General features: G+C 42.1%; 1 long non-coding RNA gene across 2 annotated transcripts in view; it reads left to right on the top strand.

Annotated features, from left to right (window-relative positions):
- LOC133255280 (uncharacterized) overlaps positions 1–17,965 on the top strand; it is a 164,425-nt gene that overhangs the window by 82,771 nt on the left and 63,689 nt on the right. The window contains exon 3 of one of the 2 annotated variants that reach the window (XR_009738913.1): positions 2,775–4,631. The exons of the other annotated variant lie outside the window; for it this stretch is intronic. This is a non-coding gene — a long non-coding RNA (uncharacterized LOC133255280). Of the gene's footprint in view, positions 1–2,774; positions 4,632–17,965 lie in introns of those variants that run through there. 2 annotated transcript variants of the gene reach the window in all.

Genomic DNA, 17,965 nt, shown 5'->3' with positions numbered 1-17,965 from the left:
CAGTACTAGGACATGAGTTGTGCCGTAGTCAAAAGGACAGACCCGGAGCGCAGTGCCTTGTTTTAAATCCCAGCTCTACCCCTGAAGGCCAGGATTAGAGTTAAGGGCTCACCTTGGGCACACAATTTACAAGGGTGCCAAAAGTTTGGTGATCGAGATAAATATTTTAATGCAATATTTTAAAAAATCAAAATTAATACAAAAAATTCATGATGCACAAAATAGCAAAAGTTTAAATACATACAGTCTCCAGCAATCCTGTGTCAAGTCATACTGGAGCCCTAAACAAAAGAAAAACATGTATCCCTATGTAGATGTTTCATTGTAGTTTTAACTGCTATTATTTTTCTGTGACACTGATGTAGTTGAGAAAATGTTGAAAATGAAAAAGTAGGTGCACTAAACATCACATTATTTTAAGTTTCAATGTTTTACTTTTACTCAAACTAGAATTTACTCTAATTTACTTTCCTGGCTTTCAAGGAAGGAAGCTTATTACTTATTGGCTTTAAAAACCTGAGTGAATTTCTTAATCTTTCTTCTCTTAGTTTCCTCCTCTATAAAGGGTGGGGCAAACAGGGCCACCTCACAGGGTTGTCGTGATAGTTAAATGAGTTATTACATTTTAGGCACTTAGAACCGCACCCTGCCCAAATTCTTTCCAAGGTATGAATTTGCTATTACAGTGTCTCACACAGACAGTGAAAGTTCTGGAAGATCAGAGACCACAGGTCAGCTTCTGCAGAGATGACTGGTCACTCATGATCTGATACATCACTGCGCAGGAACATATGCTCCATGGGGGCTTGCTCACCACCTTATAGTGAGGTCGACAGTAGGTCAAGACCCATGACAGGCACTTGATATGTGTTATTTTATTCAGTTCAGTCGCTCAGTCCTGTCCAACTCTTTGCAACCCCATGAATCGCAGCACGCCAGGCCTCCCTGTACATCACCAACTCTCGGAGTTCACCCAGACTCACGTCCATCGAGTCAATGATGCCATCCAGCCATCTCATCCTCTGTCGTCCCCTTCTGCTCTGCCCCCAATCCCTCCCAGCATCAGAGTCTTTTCCAATGAGTCAGCTCTTCACATGAGGTGGCCAAAGTACTGGAGTTTCAGCTTTAGCATCATTTCTTCCAAAGAAATCCCAGGGCTGATCTCCTTCAGAATGGACTGGTTGGATCTCCTTGCAGCCCAAGGGACTCTCAAGAGTCTTCTCCAACACCACAGTTCAAAAGCATCAATTCTTTGGTGCTCAGCCTTCTTCACAGTCCAACTCTCACATCCATACATGACCACAGGAAAAACCATAGCCTTGACTAGATGGACCTTTGTTGGCAAAGTAATGTCTCTGCTTTTGAATATGCTATCTAGGTTGGTCATAACTTTCCTTCCAAGGAGTAAGCGTCTTTTAATTTCATGGCTGCAGTCACCAACTGCAGTGATTTTGGAGCCCCCAAAAATAAAGTCTGACGCTGTTTCCACTGTTTCCCCATCTATTTCCCATGAAGTGATGGGACCAGATGCCATGATCTTCGTTTTCTGAATGTTGAGCTTTAAGCCAACTTTTTCACTCCCCACTTTCACTTTCATTCAAGAGGCTTTTGAGTTCCTCTTCACTTTCTGCCATAAGGGTGGTATCATCTGCATGTCTGAGGTTATTGATATTTCTCCTGGCAATCTTGATTCCAGCTTGTGTTTCTTCCAGTCCAGCGTTTCTCATGATGTACTCTGCATAGAAGTTAAATAAGCAGGGTGACAATATACAGCCTTGATGTACTGCTTTTCCTATTTGGAACCAGTCTGTTGTTCCATGTCCAGTTCTAACTGTTGCTTCCTGACCTGCATACAAATTTCTCAAGAGGCAGGTCAAGTGGTCTGGTATTCCCATCTCTTTCAGAATTTTCCACAGTTTGTTGTGATCCACACAGTTAAAGGCTTTGGCATAGTCAATAAAGCAGAAATAGATGCTTTTCTGGAACTGTCTTGCTTTTTCCATGATCCAGTGGATGTTGGCAATTTGATCTCTGGTTCCTCTGCCTTTTCTAAAACCACCTTGAACATCAGGAAGTTCATGGTTCACATATTACTGAAACCTGGCTTGGAGAATTTTGAGCATTACTTTACTAGCATGTGAGATGAGTGCAATTGTGGGGTAGTTTGAGCATTCTTTGGCATTGCCTTTCTTAGGGATTGGAATGAAAACTGACCTTTTCCAGTCCTGTGGCCACTGCTGAGTTTTCTAAATTTGCTGGCATATGGAGTGCGGCACTTTCACAGCATCATCTTTCAGGATTTGAAATAGCTCAACTGGAATTCCATCACCTCCACTAGCTTTGTTCATAGTGATGCTTTCTAAGGCCCACTTGACTTCTCAGTCCAGGATGTCTGGCTCTAGGTCAGTGATCACACCATCGTGATTATCTGGGTCGTGAAGATCTTTTTTGTACAGTTCTTCTGTGTATTCTTGCCATCTCTTCTTAATATCTTCTGCTTCTGTTAGGTCCATACCATTATTTTATTGGATGGGTGAAAATCAGAAAGTTCTTTACAAAGAAGATAAAATTTGAGTTGGTTGGCTTTGATTAAATGTTTGGAATAAAACTGGGGATGATGAGAGAAGGCATGGTGACTTTAAATGTGCTGAGTTTGAGTTACTAGCAATATACCTAACTGGGAGTATCCATCAATCATATGGAAATGTGAGAGAGGCAGTTTGGAAGAAAGAACCAAAATGTAAACATGGCCATAATTCACATGGTTGCGATAGGAGCATCACATAAGCAGACGCCTCTCTAGAGGAGCAGACAGGCACAAAGAAGAGCAAAGAGCAAGACCAAGATGCAGAGACAATGACTGGATGAGTCTACAGAGGAGCCGCGGAAGACACCTGAGCATTCAGGATGACTCTTGAGAAGCAGCAGCCTCCAAGTCCTATAACATCTCCCCTACTCCTAAGACATCTCTTAAATAAGTGTAAATGATATGAATTAAGAAAGACTTGGATCATTAAAGGTACTCATTAAAAATTATTTTGTGTCTTCCAAAAGTTGATGAAAGTTCAGATGAAACATCTAGCAGTTAATAGAGTAGGGAATTGCCTGGAAGTCCCATGATTAAGACTCTGTGCTCTCACTGCCAAGGATCCTGGATCAATCCCTGGTCAAGGAACTAAAATTGAGGCTAAAAAAGTAAACAAAAGGAACATGCACACACAAAAAAACAGTTGATAGGATATGTGTTAACATCATATATTTACTTCTAACTACATTCCCGAAAACACATTTATAAGCCATTTATTAGCTCATGGGGGATAAGCTGGTATGATATACACTGTCAGTTGCCTGTTTAAATCTATCCCTTCCACTCTTAGGAAAGCCTTGACTTGGTTCCCATGGCCAGGTGCCATGGAAGGGGCACCATGGGTCAAGCCCTGGGACGGTGTTCTAGATTCAATTCTAGCCAATGAGACATGAGAATAAATCTTCTGGTTAGGGGCATACTTCTGGAAGAAACTTTCTTGCTATTAAGGAGTGACAGGCAAGAAGAGACCATTCTTTCCCTCTGACTCTGGAAATCTTGCTGGGATTTAGAGCTTGGAAGAGCTTCATCTGTCTTGGGACAAGGGAAGAGCCAACACATAGAGGGTGGCAGAGAAGAAAGTTGGATAGAGCCCGGGTCTTCCATGATGTCACTGAGCCCCTGGATTAACCAATGCTAGAATCAACTCGCCTCTGGCCTTTTAAATGGAACAATAAATCCCCCTATTGTTTAACCCCATTTGAATCAGAGTTTCTGTGACTCAGTCAATCATGGTTATAGGTTTAAGAAGAACTGACCTTCCCTCTTCTAGTGATTCATCAATTTTTTTACTAGAATCCAGCCTTCGTATGTATGGCATGAATTAGAGTTGTGAATCCCCAAAATGTGGATTCTCTGCTTCTTGGAATAGGATCTATAATGAATAAAAAAATGTTAGCATATGCTTGCTTGTCTTAAATGTATCAATAAATTACTAGGCTCACATGCCAGCAGAGATACCCCACCTAAGCTGCTTTGCTATGCAAGATTGGAGACTATAATAGTAAATGGGCTCTATTCAGAGAAGTAGCTGGAATAAGGGGCTCAGTAAGAAGCTTGATTGTGGATTATATGCTGTTTCATTTGTTACACAAATATTTGTTTCCAGCTGGAGTAGGAGTCCCATATTAATTAGAGCTAGAATTGCTGACTTGGTTTACAGAATGTAGACAAGAAACACTCCTCATTCCTGACTCTAAAAAGTTAGACGGGGAAAGGAGGAGTGACATATTCACACCAGAATAGCTTCAAGATGAGGTGGCATCACGTATAAAATTTTAAGGAATCACTGAAGATAGTGACACCAAATACAAAGCCAATTAACCCTTCTATTTGGCAGCTAATAGCCTTTCAGCGTGTCTATTTTCTTTTTCCCCTCATTAATTTTAAATGCTATTGACAAGACTTTTTTAACCTATTCATTTGTTTTTAATCCCTCTCCCACCCCATGCAGTGACCACTCTCTCCCTTCTACCATGTGAGCAAAGAACAGGTTCTGTGCTTCCTTGTCTCAAAGGATGCTGTGGCAGAGCATAGAGCACAAGTTACCTGCAATATATTTTCCTTCTTGACTTTTGTTTTGATTCATTTGTAAGGTGCATGTGTGGCAGGAGGGGTGGGGGACCTATAAGGGAAACATGAAGAAAATGGAGTGTTCATCAAACTAAAAGATTCCAGGAGACAGGGGAGACGGACAGAGGTCTGGGTTCCTCAAGCATCAGCAACCAGAGCCATCTCCATAAGTGACCTAAGGAGTGACCAGATCTTCAAAGGCTCAACTTTATGATACAACCAAGGAACTAGAACTCTAGGCAGCAGCCTCACTATAGGTCACCATGCTCTATGTGCTCCAGGGGAAAAAACAGAGCCAGCAGGTTTGAAGGGACTGTACTGGCTGGGGCAGAAGGTGTCTCAGAGGTCATCAGTACAGTCCAGGGACTGAAGACCAGAGGGCCTTCCCCTATATCTTGGTGCTATGAGACCCCGAACTTCCAAACAACCCTTGGGGTGAGGAGGCTCTGAGGGCAGTCATGTATGCCTATAGATATACATTACCCTCTTGCTATATAGGAAAAGGTGAGGTTGAAATTAAGTTGATTTAAATACATGGAGAAGGCGATGGCACCCCATTCCAGTACTCTTGCCTGGAAAATCCCATGGATGGAGGAGCCTGGTAGGCTGCAGTCCATGGGGTCGCTAAGAGTCGGACACTGAGCAACTTCACTTTCACTTTTCACTTTGATGCATTGGAGAAGGAAATGGCAACCCACTCCAGTATTCTTGCCTGGAGAATCCCAGGAACCGGGGAGCTCATTGGGCTGCTGTCTATGGGGTCGCACAGAGTCAGACATGACTGAAGCGACTTAGCAGCAGCAGCAAATACATGGAGAAGGCAATGGCACCCCACTCCAGTACTCTTGCCTGGAAAATCCCATGGATGGAGGAGCCTGGTAGGCTTCAGTCTGTGGGGTCGCTAAGAGTCGGACACAACTGAACGACTTCACTTTCACTTTTCACTTTCATGCATTGGAGAAGGAAATGGCAACCCACTCCAGTGTTCTTGCCTGGAGAATCCCAGGGACGGGGGAGCCTGGTGGGCTGCCATCTATGGGGTTGCACAGAGTCGGACATGACTGACGTGACTTAGCATCAAATACATGCAAAAACTCAGTATCTCTTGCCACCTAGGTCTGTGGCCTAGAATTCATACCTACAAACATTGACCATTTAGGGCCCACCCTCAGCGAAATCCCTCTCTACGTTAAGTTAGTTGTGTCCACTTTGGGAAAGTGCCAGAAACCCTTGACTCTAAATTTGTCTTAAAATCTCTAAGTACAGCGGCTTTCATGTGGAGGGGCACAGCATGCATGTTGCCAGACTATTCTAGATAGAGACCAACTAGCAGCACCAGAAACACCTCTTTAAATTTCAGGAGCATCAGATGGTCCAACCTAATGCCTGGTTTCAAGCAATAGAAGACAACTCTGCTCACTTTATTTTAGATAGAGTATTGGGAGGATATTGAGGAGTTCATAGGATACATGGGAGGATTGGAGACCAAGGTTCAGAAAATGGGCTGGACACCAAGAGAGGATGGACAGTAGGGACCAAAGTCATGCCATAGGAGTGTCTGCCCCTGCTAATCCCCACTGCTGCCCACAGCACACACCATCACTACAAGTGGTTTCTACACTATCTTTGAATCTTCGCTTTCCTCCCTTGATGTTCAGTGTCCCAGAGAGGAGGGTCTGACTGGCTGACCCGGGATCCTCCTCAGAATGACTGGGGTAGGGAGGAGGGATCATCCTTGATACAGAGTGGAGCACTGCTCCTCCCCAGTACGACACACAGTGAGGCATTGCCTCCAGATGGAAAGGGAGATGCTGAGCAGAAAACAAACTAGGCAAATGTCCACCACATTCCCAACCATTTAGGGAGAACGAAAGGGCATTAAAGTTCTGAAAGCTCCAGCTTTAAATGAACTACCTTGGAAACACATTTGCCTTATTTCTTGGAATCAAGCCCTGTAAAAATGTTACATAGGCTTGTAATTTCACTCCCAGATCAATTTGTAACCCATGACCCTGATTCCTGCCCCGTACTTGGCCCTGGATTGCTTCTTCTGTTGATTTTAGATTACGATAGCAATTCCAGCTCAGGGACAGAGGCTTGCCAGGCACCCACATTTAGAACAACACTTTCACTTTATCTCTCACCTCTTACCTCTCAGGGTACACATAAGTCCTGTTGGCTACCTGGTGAAGTTAAGAAGGAAGATAAGTTTAAGGACCTTATTGATCCCTGGGTAGGGAAGATCCCTCAGAGGAGGAGGAAATAGCAACTCACTCCAGTATTCTTGCCGGGATAACCCCATGGACAGAGGAGCCTGGTGGGCTATAGTCCATGGGGTCCCAAAGAGTTGGATACGAATGTGTGTCTGTGCATGCACACATATATTCATATTCAGGCTTAAGGACCACAGAATTAGAAAGCTATTTCATCTCCTTACTTAGAGATAGAACTAAATTCTTGAAAAGTAGGAATATGGCCTGTTTTTTAAGCTCTTCAAGACGCAAAAAAACACTATCCTCGATACATCCAAAAATACATAAGACACAAACTGTGTTTGAAGACTCAGAAGAAAACAGAGAACCCTTGGTAAAAATGGGAAGTGGGGGGAGGGATAAATTAGGAAATTGGGATTAACATATACACAGCACTATATTTAAAATAGACAACCAACAAATACCCACTGTATAGTACAGGAACTGTACTCAACATTTTGTAATAATCTATAAGGGAAGAGAATCTGAAGAAGAATATATATATATATATATAAAACATGTAACTAGATCACTGTGCTGTACATCTGAAACTAACACAATATTGTAAGCAACTATACTTAAATTAAAAAACAAACCAAAAAAATGTGAAGGAAGATAGACAAGCATAGGAGGAAGAGGCTGTCCAAGGGATTACGACAGTGGCTGGGGACATAACCTCCCCACATGTGTGACTGCTCCTGGCTGTTTTGCCAGCTTCAGGCAGCAGACAAAGTGAGCAGACATAGCCTCTGTTGGAGGCGGAGGCTTCTCTCACATCTGTCGGCGCTGGAGGGAAGAAGCCTCAGGATCTGAGTCTGACAAAAGAATCTCCCTTTTTCAAGAGGTTCACCAGGATCCAGACAGAGGGGAACACATGCTCTGGAAAGGGAAAAACCAGATGAGGTCTAAGGGCACATTCAAACCTGTGTGTGTATTAGTTGCTTAGTCGTGTCCGACTCTATGCAACCCCATGGACTATAGCCCACCAGGCTCCTCTGTCCATGGGATTCTCCAGGCAAGAATACTGGAGTGGGTAGCCATTCCCTTCTCCAGGGGATCTTCCCGACCCAGGGATGGAACCTGGGTTTCCCACATTGGAGACTGATTCTGAGCCGCTATGCTACAAACCTGCAGTGAGCACTACAAAGGTCTTAGCATTGGTCAAAGCATGACCAATGCTTGATATATGCGAATTCATTGAATTTCTTTCAAAAAGAGAAGTAGGGAAATTTTAAGTAAAGGCAAAATCTTTCCAATGCTTCTTGTTCTAGTTTTCCTTAGCTTTGTCCCTTGGTTCACGCTATAAGGGTCTTATGTTGTTAGTTAGGCCGAAGAAAGACCAAGTCATCATCCCAGGCCGTGCCTCCCTCCACCTTCCCCAGTCCCAAGTAACTGAATGTGCCAATTAGCAGGGCTTTGAGAGCCACAGCACCAGTGGCTCCAAAGTCGGCCACTGGCCAACAGTGAACAGGTTCTGGCCGGCCACACCTCAGATTTGGAAAGCTGCTCTGTACCCCACCCTGAGGTGCGGTGTGAAGCCCGGACAAGAACAGGCATACACGGAGGCGAGGAGCCTGCTCTGGGCTTACTCCAATTTAGGCTCTGAAAAGGGAAACCTGGGGCAAAGGTAAAGAGTTCTGAAGGAAAATAGAGCAAATTTTAAAATTCTAAGGATTCCGCTGAGACACAGAAGCCTGTATCTCTTCCCTGCCGCCTTCCCTCATGACTGATCACTCTGCTTAAGGAGTTTCTGCCTCCGGGAAAGTGAAACTACGTATTTGTCTCATTTCTCATCTGAGTTGAAGCCAACATATATAGCAATTATAGATATAATAGAAAATATAAATAAAATATCTAATATTGAAGTTCCTCACAACATTTTCTTAAATATGATTGACAACAACTGAAGGTCATGGACTGAGGTTTTTGTGTGACTCATGTTCATTTCTTTCCATTTCTTAGCTGTCACAATCATCCCACAGTAAAAGGCTTTCTAGCCTATTATTACTTCAGGAACACTAACATTTCTTAAGGGACCTCCCTGCCCCAAGGAGTTTTTACTCCATGTCCAAAGAAGATAGAACATTCTTAAGGAGTGAGTCAACTTATCACATTAGTTGAGGCATCCATTGCTCGGCCATCAGTCTTTCTATCATTCAGATCTGCATAGATGTGCTATAGGAGACCAAGTTGCTCATCTGAGGGCAAGCCTTCAGCTGGTCAGAAATTCCCAGGGTGAGTTTTACAAGCAGTGCTGGGACCCTCATGCTTCCATGTCTTTTGGTATAAGTTGCTGGCTCTCAATCATCATGTTTTAGGGCTTAGAAGGAAGTGAAAACGACTTCAATTCCAAAATGGAAGTGTACCATATAGTTCCACAAGATCTAGGTACACCGGATTTTTAATTTATAAAGATGCTTGCAAGCTTTACCAAGTGCTCAGCAGTTTAAGTTCCCTCTGTGCTCAGCAGATAACTCAGTTTCCTGATCCATGAAGAAGAAAAAGGGCATCAGGACTGATAACTTGCTTCATGTCTCTCCTCTCTACTTCCTGCTTTACGTGTTCACTCACCTCCTGCCTCCAGCTGAAGGAATGGGTACACCTTCCGAGACCTGCATAATGCTCCTGATAGTGCTCCATCTTCTTTCTTCATTTTCTCCCTTGCCAGTAATTCCCCAACCCCATCTTCTCCCTGAGAAACATGGTCAGTGCTCTCCATCCTGAAAAACCTCTTCCTTCTACTCCTCCCCTTCTTGCTGCCAATCCCCTTGAATCCACGGTCCTCCTTTCTCTTCACCTGCCACTCATGCTGTCCTGACTGCATTTAATCCTAGCTTTTCTCCCACTTGCAGTTTCTTATTTGGATGTTTACATCTATTCTCATGATGTCATATATTACCTAAAAGCCGGTAATTCCAAAGATCTATCTTTAGTCCTAAACTCGTAGTTCCAAACCATTTCTCAGTGCATACTGGTTATGTCCATCTGGCTGTGCCAGAGGTGATGTGCCAGAGGCACCTAAATAAATAAGCCTAAATCCAAACTCATCTATTTTCTCATCTCTTTTCAAATCCACATCCCCAGAAAATGCCTGAATTTTATCAACCTAAGAGTTACTTTCAAACATCAGAAATTCTAAATAAGAAAATGCTACACACATTAAATAATCCCAAAGATATAGAGGAATATGGAAGAAATCTGTGATATCCATAAAAGCAAACAAGAAAAACACTGAAGAATAATCTAAAAAATTATTGAATAAAGAAACCCCCAAAGATGTATGGGAAAACAGATTAAATAGTGAATTTATATGGTATCTTAGAGACAACTGGTGAAGATGAGACAGCTATTAATTAAGAAGTCAAAACTGATGGTTCTTGCTTGAATTTAATTTGCTTAGGCCTACCACTTCCCACTGAAAAGATCAAAGGACATCATTACCTGGAATATGGTATTACTGTTGGCAAAGTTGATTTTCTTGCTGGATCTGCCCAACAGAGCAGGAAACATGTGCTTCTAGGAGAAAGGTAAATGTGATCTGTAGCTTTTCACACTCACTTACTGTAGAGCAGACACCATAGTAAGCAAGCCCTAGAAGTACCAGGGGAAAAAGTCAGGAGGAGATGGGTGTCAAAAATCTTCATTTCCTCCATGTGTTAAACAAAGTTACACACATCACAAACTGTGGTCACTTTTTACAAGTGACTCCGAGATATAAGAGAACTGGATTCTAATCAATATTCACCAGTTCCCAGTTTTCATGTGTATATTATTCAGTGACCTTTGGCAAATGACTTACATTTTCTGAGATGATTTCCAGATCTCAGGACTGTCACACAAAAAGGACTGTCACACAGTTACAAATCATTTGACAAAATCAAGCTCAAGCAAGATAGTTAAATGTTCGAAATTCCCAGTCCTGCCAACTGACTTGTAGAATGTTCAAATATAACTTTCCAGTTGCCAAAAAATGGAATCATGTTAGCTTACATTTCCAGGAAATGTCAGATGAGGCAGTTTTGAAAATCCACCTGCTGTGCCTAAGTCTGAATCTAAAACAATAAATGGTCCATTTTTCTCTGGAAGTTGAATTCTTCTGAATTAATCTTGTTACAAGATGAAAGCCTGAAAGTAAATACGATGAATCACTCCTCCCACCATGCCGGTGTGTGGTGCGAGCACGGCACCCCGCTTTCTCCCCAACATGGCTCGAGTCAGGAGCCAAGCTTCCGAAGCAAAGTGTGATCAACAGATGCTCGTTTCCATAACTGGCACTTCTCCAGTAGCCAATCCCAAATTTAATTAGCCACTTATCTGAAGCAGAAAAGGATTTCTAAAGCATTCTAGTAACCTGCGCTCGACTTTCCTTCGGTCCTTGCCCCAGCCCCATGTGCCTCTTCACCCAGAAGCTTTTGAAGCATGCATGTCAAGCACAGGATATGTACTAATTCTTACTGTAAATAAACAGTTCTCTAAAAATGTCCCTGAGATTGTTCTACTAGAGAGAAAGAATAACATCCCATTGAACTGAAGACCACATGTCTTCATGGGAAGGACACTACATGGGAAGGATACTAGAAATGAGACTGTACATGTAACTCAGTACTAACAGGTCTCTACTAATGTTTTACTTGGGCTAACTCACAACAGGTCTACTGTAACCTACCCAGCACTGGACTGCCTTCAACCTGTGGCCAGATCCTACATGGTCCTAGAGGCTGTGCTTGTGTTATACCACCTGAGCAACACCCTCACCCCATTCTTCACTCTGCTGATCTCATATTTAGTGAATTCTGTCATTCTTGGAACAAAGGAACTGTCTACACTCAGTCCTCTTAACAACTATCTACTCTAAGATGGGATTTCCAGGAACCCTTGTGACTTCACAATCATCTCAGGGGGTCTTGTTGGCTCAGAGGGCTGGTGTCAAGCTGAAGCAGAAGGTATGGATGCCCATGGAGTACTGGCAGATGGCGAGGGATGGTTACGTCAAGCACTACCAGCTGGAGCCACGTTCCTCTTGCCTGCCCAGCATCCTTTGCCCTGCTTTTCTAGGAGAAAAGCTCCTTTTGGTTGTGGTGAGCCCGTCCATGTGGGTCAGCTGAACCCCCCTCATCCTCAGAGCCCCCAATTCCTCCAAGGCCATAGTGACTGGGATAAAGTTGAACCTGTGACCCAGGTCAAGCCAAACCTCTTATAATTTGAGTTCTCAGATAACACTTTCTCTGTGCACTGAGCTTAAAGAATGTGAGTCTTACTCACCACTTGGAGAGAATATGTCTGCCAGGTGGAGGCAGGGGACTTCCCATACACACCATTTGAGCCTTGCATCTGACCGTCTGGAGCCTGGAGTTCACTCCTGTGAGCAAGTCAAGTCCCATGTTTGCTTCATCTACATACTCTGTGATTCTTTCCCTGAAAGCCTCCCAACACCTAAGCTCATCCCCTCCCCAGCATCTGCCTAACTTATTTACATGGTTATCTTCCACCCTTTTGTGGCCTTTGCCTTAAATTTTCCATATTATCCCCTGTAGTCCTTTAAACTCAGATCAGCACCTAACTCTGAAAGGACGTTTCCTACATAAACCCATACCTGCAAAGCCTTCAAGCCTCTGATATATGCGTACACGAATACATTCCATCCCGTAGTCATATCCTAGCTGCTATTCCATGAGACTCATTCTTGCTCTATCACTGTTCTTTAAACAAGAGATTTTAATTGGTGGGAAAAAAAGAGAAGATTCTCACTTTAAAGTGTCCTACTTTTAAGAAATGAAATCCCATGGTGAAATACAGTGAGGCTCCAAGGTGTGTGCATGTGTTTTTTAATAAATGCTAGTGTTTGAAAGCTTATGGTACACTAAGCAGTGTGCTGAGGACCTTATATATATTTATTCATTTATCCTTACAAAACCTTATGTGCTGGGTACTTTTCTCTCCTGTTTAAAGGAAGATGTATTAAGGCTTCAAGAGGCTAAAAAATCTGTTCAAGTTCACCCAGCTGGCAGGACGAAGTCTTTGTACTGACTGAATCCACAGACTCTTTTTTATCATCCCTTAACCCCACCTGCACACCAGGAAACAGACACTTGCCTTCTTGGAATGCCTCAACGAAGCTTCCGTTGGAGTTGCTCTGCAGAAGTAACTCAGTACTAGTAGGTCAACATTTTAACTGGGTTAACTCACAACTCTTCTACCTAGCTCTGGACCCCCTCCAACACACAGCCAGATCCCAGGGGATCTGGTGGCTGCATTCATTTAGTATTATTCATTTTATTAATAGTATTAATATCCTTTTTTTTTTTTTTTTACTTAAATGAAATATGCTTGGTTATTTTGCTTCTTGGTCCACAGCAATTCTAAAGGAATAAAAACTTAGAAGTGACTGCGAGGTGGAGGCCGAGCCCAGAAAACAGTGAGAGATGACCAGGAGAGTCAGAAGGAGTCTGAAAAGCTCTTAAAGAGCCACGGGAATTCTCGATGTGTCCAGAGTCCACCTCTTCCCATGGCTCTCTATTGCCTGATTCACAGCCAGCCCTCAGAGCAAGGAGTCCACCTTCTATTGATGTTGAAGTACAGCATCATCCCATGAAGTTGGTCCTCCAGGGCACTGGGGGCACTGTATAGCCCTGTAGAGTTGGCAAACGTGTGACTCTACTAAAAAGCTTATGTAGGGATTAAGTAGATATGCAATCATCAAACTGTCCTTTAAAATATCTCAGTTCATCTCGGCTCTTCCCTTTGTGGTAATTTTGAAGCCAGGAATCACATCTAATATGTCTAACTTCATAATGTGTCATATAGCACTTAATGCCCAAATGTCTTTATTACATAGATAATAAGTTCTATTTCCTTCCATGATAAGCAAATTGTACATCCTTAAACACTGTCCAAGTTGTAAATGTTTTGTGTTAGATATTCCAGAGAAATCATTCCGTGAAACTTAAATGTTTAACTTACAGAAAGTTACCTCATTACCTTCATCCACACTCAATATTTTTATTTGCCCACAAATCCAGGAAGACTAGAACAAGAATAAGAAGAGTAGGGGCAGTATTTTAGAAACTGGGATAGGAAGTGAGAAAAAGTAGAAGAGACAGAAAATCTATATCAAAAGTAAGCACAGTAAAAGAATATGCTAAAAGTTGCAAATGATTCTCAGGAAAGAAGGAAATCTCCCCCCACATACCCCTTACTTCCATCTCTACTCTGCAGATGTTAAAAAACAGCAATATTTTTGTATCACACTCTGTAGAACACTGGTAGTCAGCCTCCAAGTTGACCCCAGTGACTCCTGTCTGGTGGTACTCACATCTGGTGTAGTGTGTATGTATTGAGGGAGTGGATGGGGGGTGCATACATGCTTGTATATCCAGGATTGGAGGGAAGGGATCTGGGTTTAAAAGTTTTAAAGTATTCAATATATTCATTAAAGAAAATTAAAACATAGGTAAAAGAAAATTACTGGAAGTCCAGGCCCTCATGGAGCAGGAGTTCACCTTGTTTATTTCCCTCACATCCTCTACCTACCCAGGCTTGCTTGTTTGTACAGCGCCAAGAGTTCATGACAATGACAAAGGATGAATCAATGTTCAAGCCTGGCCTTGACAGTCCTAGCAAAGGCTCTGCTTGACTATGTTTTTTTCTTTTTTTTTAATTTTTATTTTTAATCAGAGGATAATTGCTTTGCAAAATTATGTTAGTTTCTGCAACAACATGAATCAGCCATAGATGTATATATATATATATGTATGTATGTATGTATGTATCTATCCCCTCCCTCTGGAGCCTCCCTCCCATCCCCCACCTCATCCCACCCTCTGGATTACATATTTTTCTTTTAAGATTCATCCTCAAAGGTACAGAAATGAGTTACAAAAATGTATCTGTGTATAAATATGTATAAAGGGCACTTCAGTAAAATACTTTACAAGCACTTTCAGCACTTCCTGTGTACACCACACCAGAGCAGCTGTTTCCGGGAACCCTAAAGAAGACAGTTTCTGCCCTTAGCGTCTAAATCTGATTTTATACTGCTCCTCAGCTAACATCAAAACTCATTTGTTTCACTGTGAGCAAGTGGCCATATTGTTCTGATAACTGGATAAAATAGACAATTTTCTAAAACTTTAGATCCTCCATTATTCTATAATGCATAGAGACCTTGAATAGAATCTCTATGTATATAAAATTTTGTCTTATTTCTCCTTTCACTGCTGGAGACAGGAAATATCAAGTTGGCTTAAGTAGAGTCAGTTCAGATGCTTCTGTCTTCAGTTTATAGTGAAAAAAAGCCCTAATAGTTTAGGGCCTACTTTGTACCTAGCATTACAACAGACTTAGAAGGTAATATTCACCCCCACTTTACACATAGGAAAAATGTGGTTCTGAGGCATTAAGTAACTTGCCTAAAATCACCCAGCTTGTAGGTCCTGGAGCCTGGATTGGAAGACCAGTCTTTACCTCCGAAGCCTCTTGTTCTTTTCATAGCACCACCCGACCTATTCAACAGGGCTCTTATTTTCCATCTGATCGCCAGGCCTCCTGTCACTTGACCGAAATAGCTTTACCGGTCTTCGTCCTCTCACAAGAAAACTGAAACATCTCATGAGGAGCAGCCAGTTGAGGTCTGTGGGTAGGGTGGGGGCCTCAGAGGGGATGCGCAGACACAGCCAGCACACCTCACTCAGCCACACAGAGCAAAGTGGAAGCCCAACACCTTGCCTAGAATGTTGAATTGTTAAAAATTCATACGTTCTTCCTAAAAAAGAAGGGAGTTTTATTGACAAGGGTTAAAATAGTCACAGAACAGATCAGATACAGTAGCTTCATCTTATTACTTAATCACCTGGATTTTTTCTGGGTGCTTATTTCTTGGGCAAGCAATTTTTTTTTTTTGCTTAGCGTCACAAGTTGACTTGTTCCTTTTAGAAACTCTCCATTCCTTGGTGTTCGGTACCTTATCCTTGCTTCTCTGCAGCTGGAATGAGGGGTTTAAACAATCCAACTCTGAAATAGTGTCATTAGCTATTTGGCTACAGAGCGCCCATGTGCCAGACACTGTTCTTGGAAATCTGAGGTGCTTTCCCTCTTGAATGTAACTTCCTGTCTGGAAGATATTGAGGTGAGGGTTCAAGTTTGGTGTCCCTCTTTCACATACAACTTCCCTAGTCTTTCACTTGTTTCAACAGTGGTTTCTGAACATCTACTATGCACTAATAATTCTCAGTGTAGTTAGTTAGTAACTGCTACTCTGCTGGTTTGGCTGCAGGTCCAGGGAGTGAATGAATAAAATAATTAAGACCTGTCATAATAGCTAACACTCATACAGGGCTTAAAATGGACCAGGCACAGTTCCCAGGGCTTTACATACCTTAACCCATTTAATTCAACACCACCGACTTTCATTTATAGTTGAAGAAACCAAAGCACAGAGAGGTTAAGATACTTGCCTGAGCTCACACAGCTTATAGAACCAAGATCTGAACCCAGGCAGCTTGGCTCCAAGTCCACATTTTTAAACACTGTGCTACATTGATTCTCACATGATTAGGTTAATGGTATCCCAAGAATGTTTTATTTAAAAAGCAGACAAATGTTGTCCCCAAATGCCAAAAGATTTCCCCAAAATCATATGTAACCTCTCACAGTCCTAAGCAGAGAAATGGTTAAAATGAGCTGCTTCATGTGTTCTGTAATTCTGAGCAGTTCTGTATGTTAAGTGCATCCATTACATAGCAGAATATAACTGCTGACTCTGCCATTCAGAAGAATCGCTCTGAACCTGAAGTGGTAATAATGCAAAATTGACAGACTTGGAGAGACTTGAAAAGCCAGGCTTGTTATTAGCATTTAATGGAATCAGGTATTTAATGGACCATAGTAGAAAGTATCACAAAAATAAATCTTAATAAATGAGCAGATTTCAGGAATATTTGGGAAGCAAAGAATTTTTTTTAGTATTTCATATGTAAGAAGTAGTGGTTATTCCTGGAAATAAATCCCTTAAGTTGACAAAACGGCTTTTGTTTTTGATATAATAGTTTTAGATTTCTTAAAGTATTTATTTTTAGAAAGGTTCAACTAGAGCAAAAATAATTTAAATGTCAAAAAGTTATTCAACACTACATAGTTCTAAAGATACAACACAGACTTGCTAAAAATAAATATTAACTTTTTGATGATCATGTAAAGAAGTGTGACACTGATTGTTATATAAAAGTAAAAATAATGCAATTGTATATCAATTCAATACAATCCTTATGAAAGATGTTTAAGTTCAATGTAAGCATTAATAAATTCTATTAGTTCCTACTCATGAGTCTGTTGGTAGAACTGGCATGCTAAGCTGAGACTAGAAGGATGCTAAGTCACTTCAGTCGTGTCCAACTCTGTGCGACCCCATAGACGGCAGCCCACCAGGCTCCCCCGTCCCTGGGATTCTCCAGGCAAGAACACTGGAGTGGGTTGCCATTTCCTTCTCCAATGCATGAAAGTGAAAAGTGAAAGTGAAGTCGCTCAGTCGTGTCTGACTCTTAGCGACCCCATGGACTGCAGCCTACTAGGCTCCTCCATCCATGGAATTTTCCAGGCAAGAGTACTGGAGTGGGGTGCCATTGAAGGCTATTTTACTGAAATAAGTACTAAAAATACTGTGCATTCCTTTCTTGTTCAATTCAGCATGTTAATGACTCCTAAAAAATAAGGGAGACCAAAGGCATTTCCAGTTGGAAGATGTCACATAAAATGGACATTTCTGTCATCTCTCAAAAAGCACCCAACAAAAAACAAAGGAAAGAAGAAATAAAAAGGAGTAAATCTCATCTTCCAACAAAAGTCATTTTTAATTTAACCACAAAATATGCGGTGGTGTTGGTGGTTCAGTCACTGTGTCGAGGCTTCTCTGTCCATGGGATTCTCCAGGCAAGAATATGAAGTGGGTTGCCATTTCCTTCTCTGGGGGATCTTCCCAACCCAGGGATTGAACCCAGGTTTCCTACATTGCAGGCAATCTCTTTCCTACATTGCCAGCAAATTCTTTACCGACTGAGCCAAC

This window comes from Bos javanicus, chromosome 10 (genome assembly GCF_032452875.1).
Source record: "Bos javanicus breed banteng chromosome 10, ARS-OSU_banteng_1.0, whole genome shotgun sequence".
NCBI classification, from domain to species: domain Eukaryota; kingdom Metazoa; phylum Chordata; class Mammalia; order Artiodactyla; family Bovidae; genus Bos; species Bos javanicus.
The sequence above is the reverse complement of the archived record's forward strand: the minus strand, read 5'-3'. Positions and strand labels throughout refer to the sequence as shown.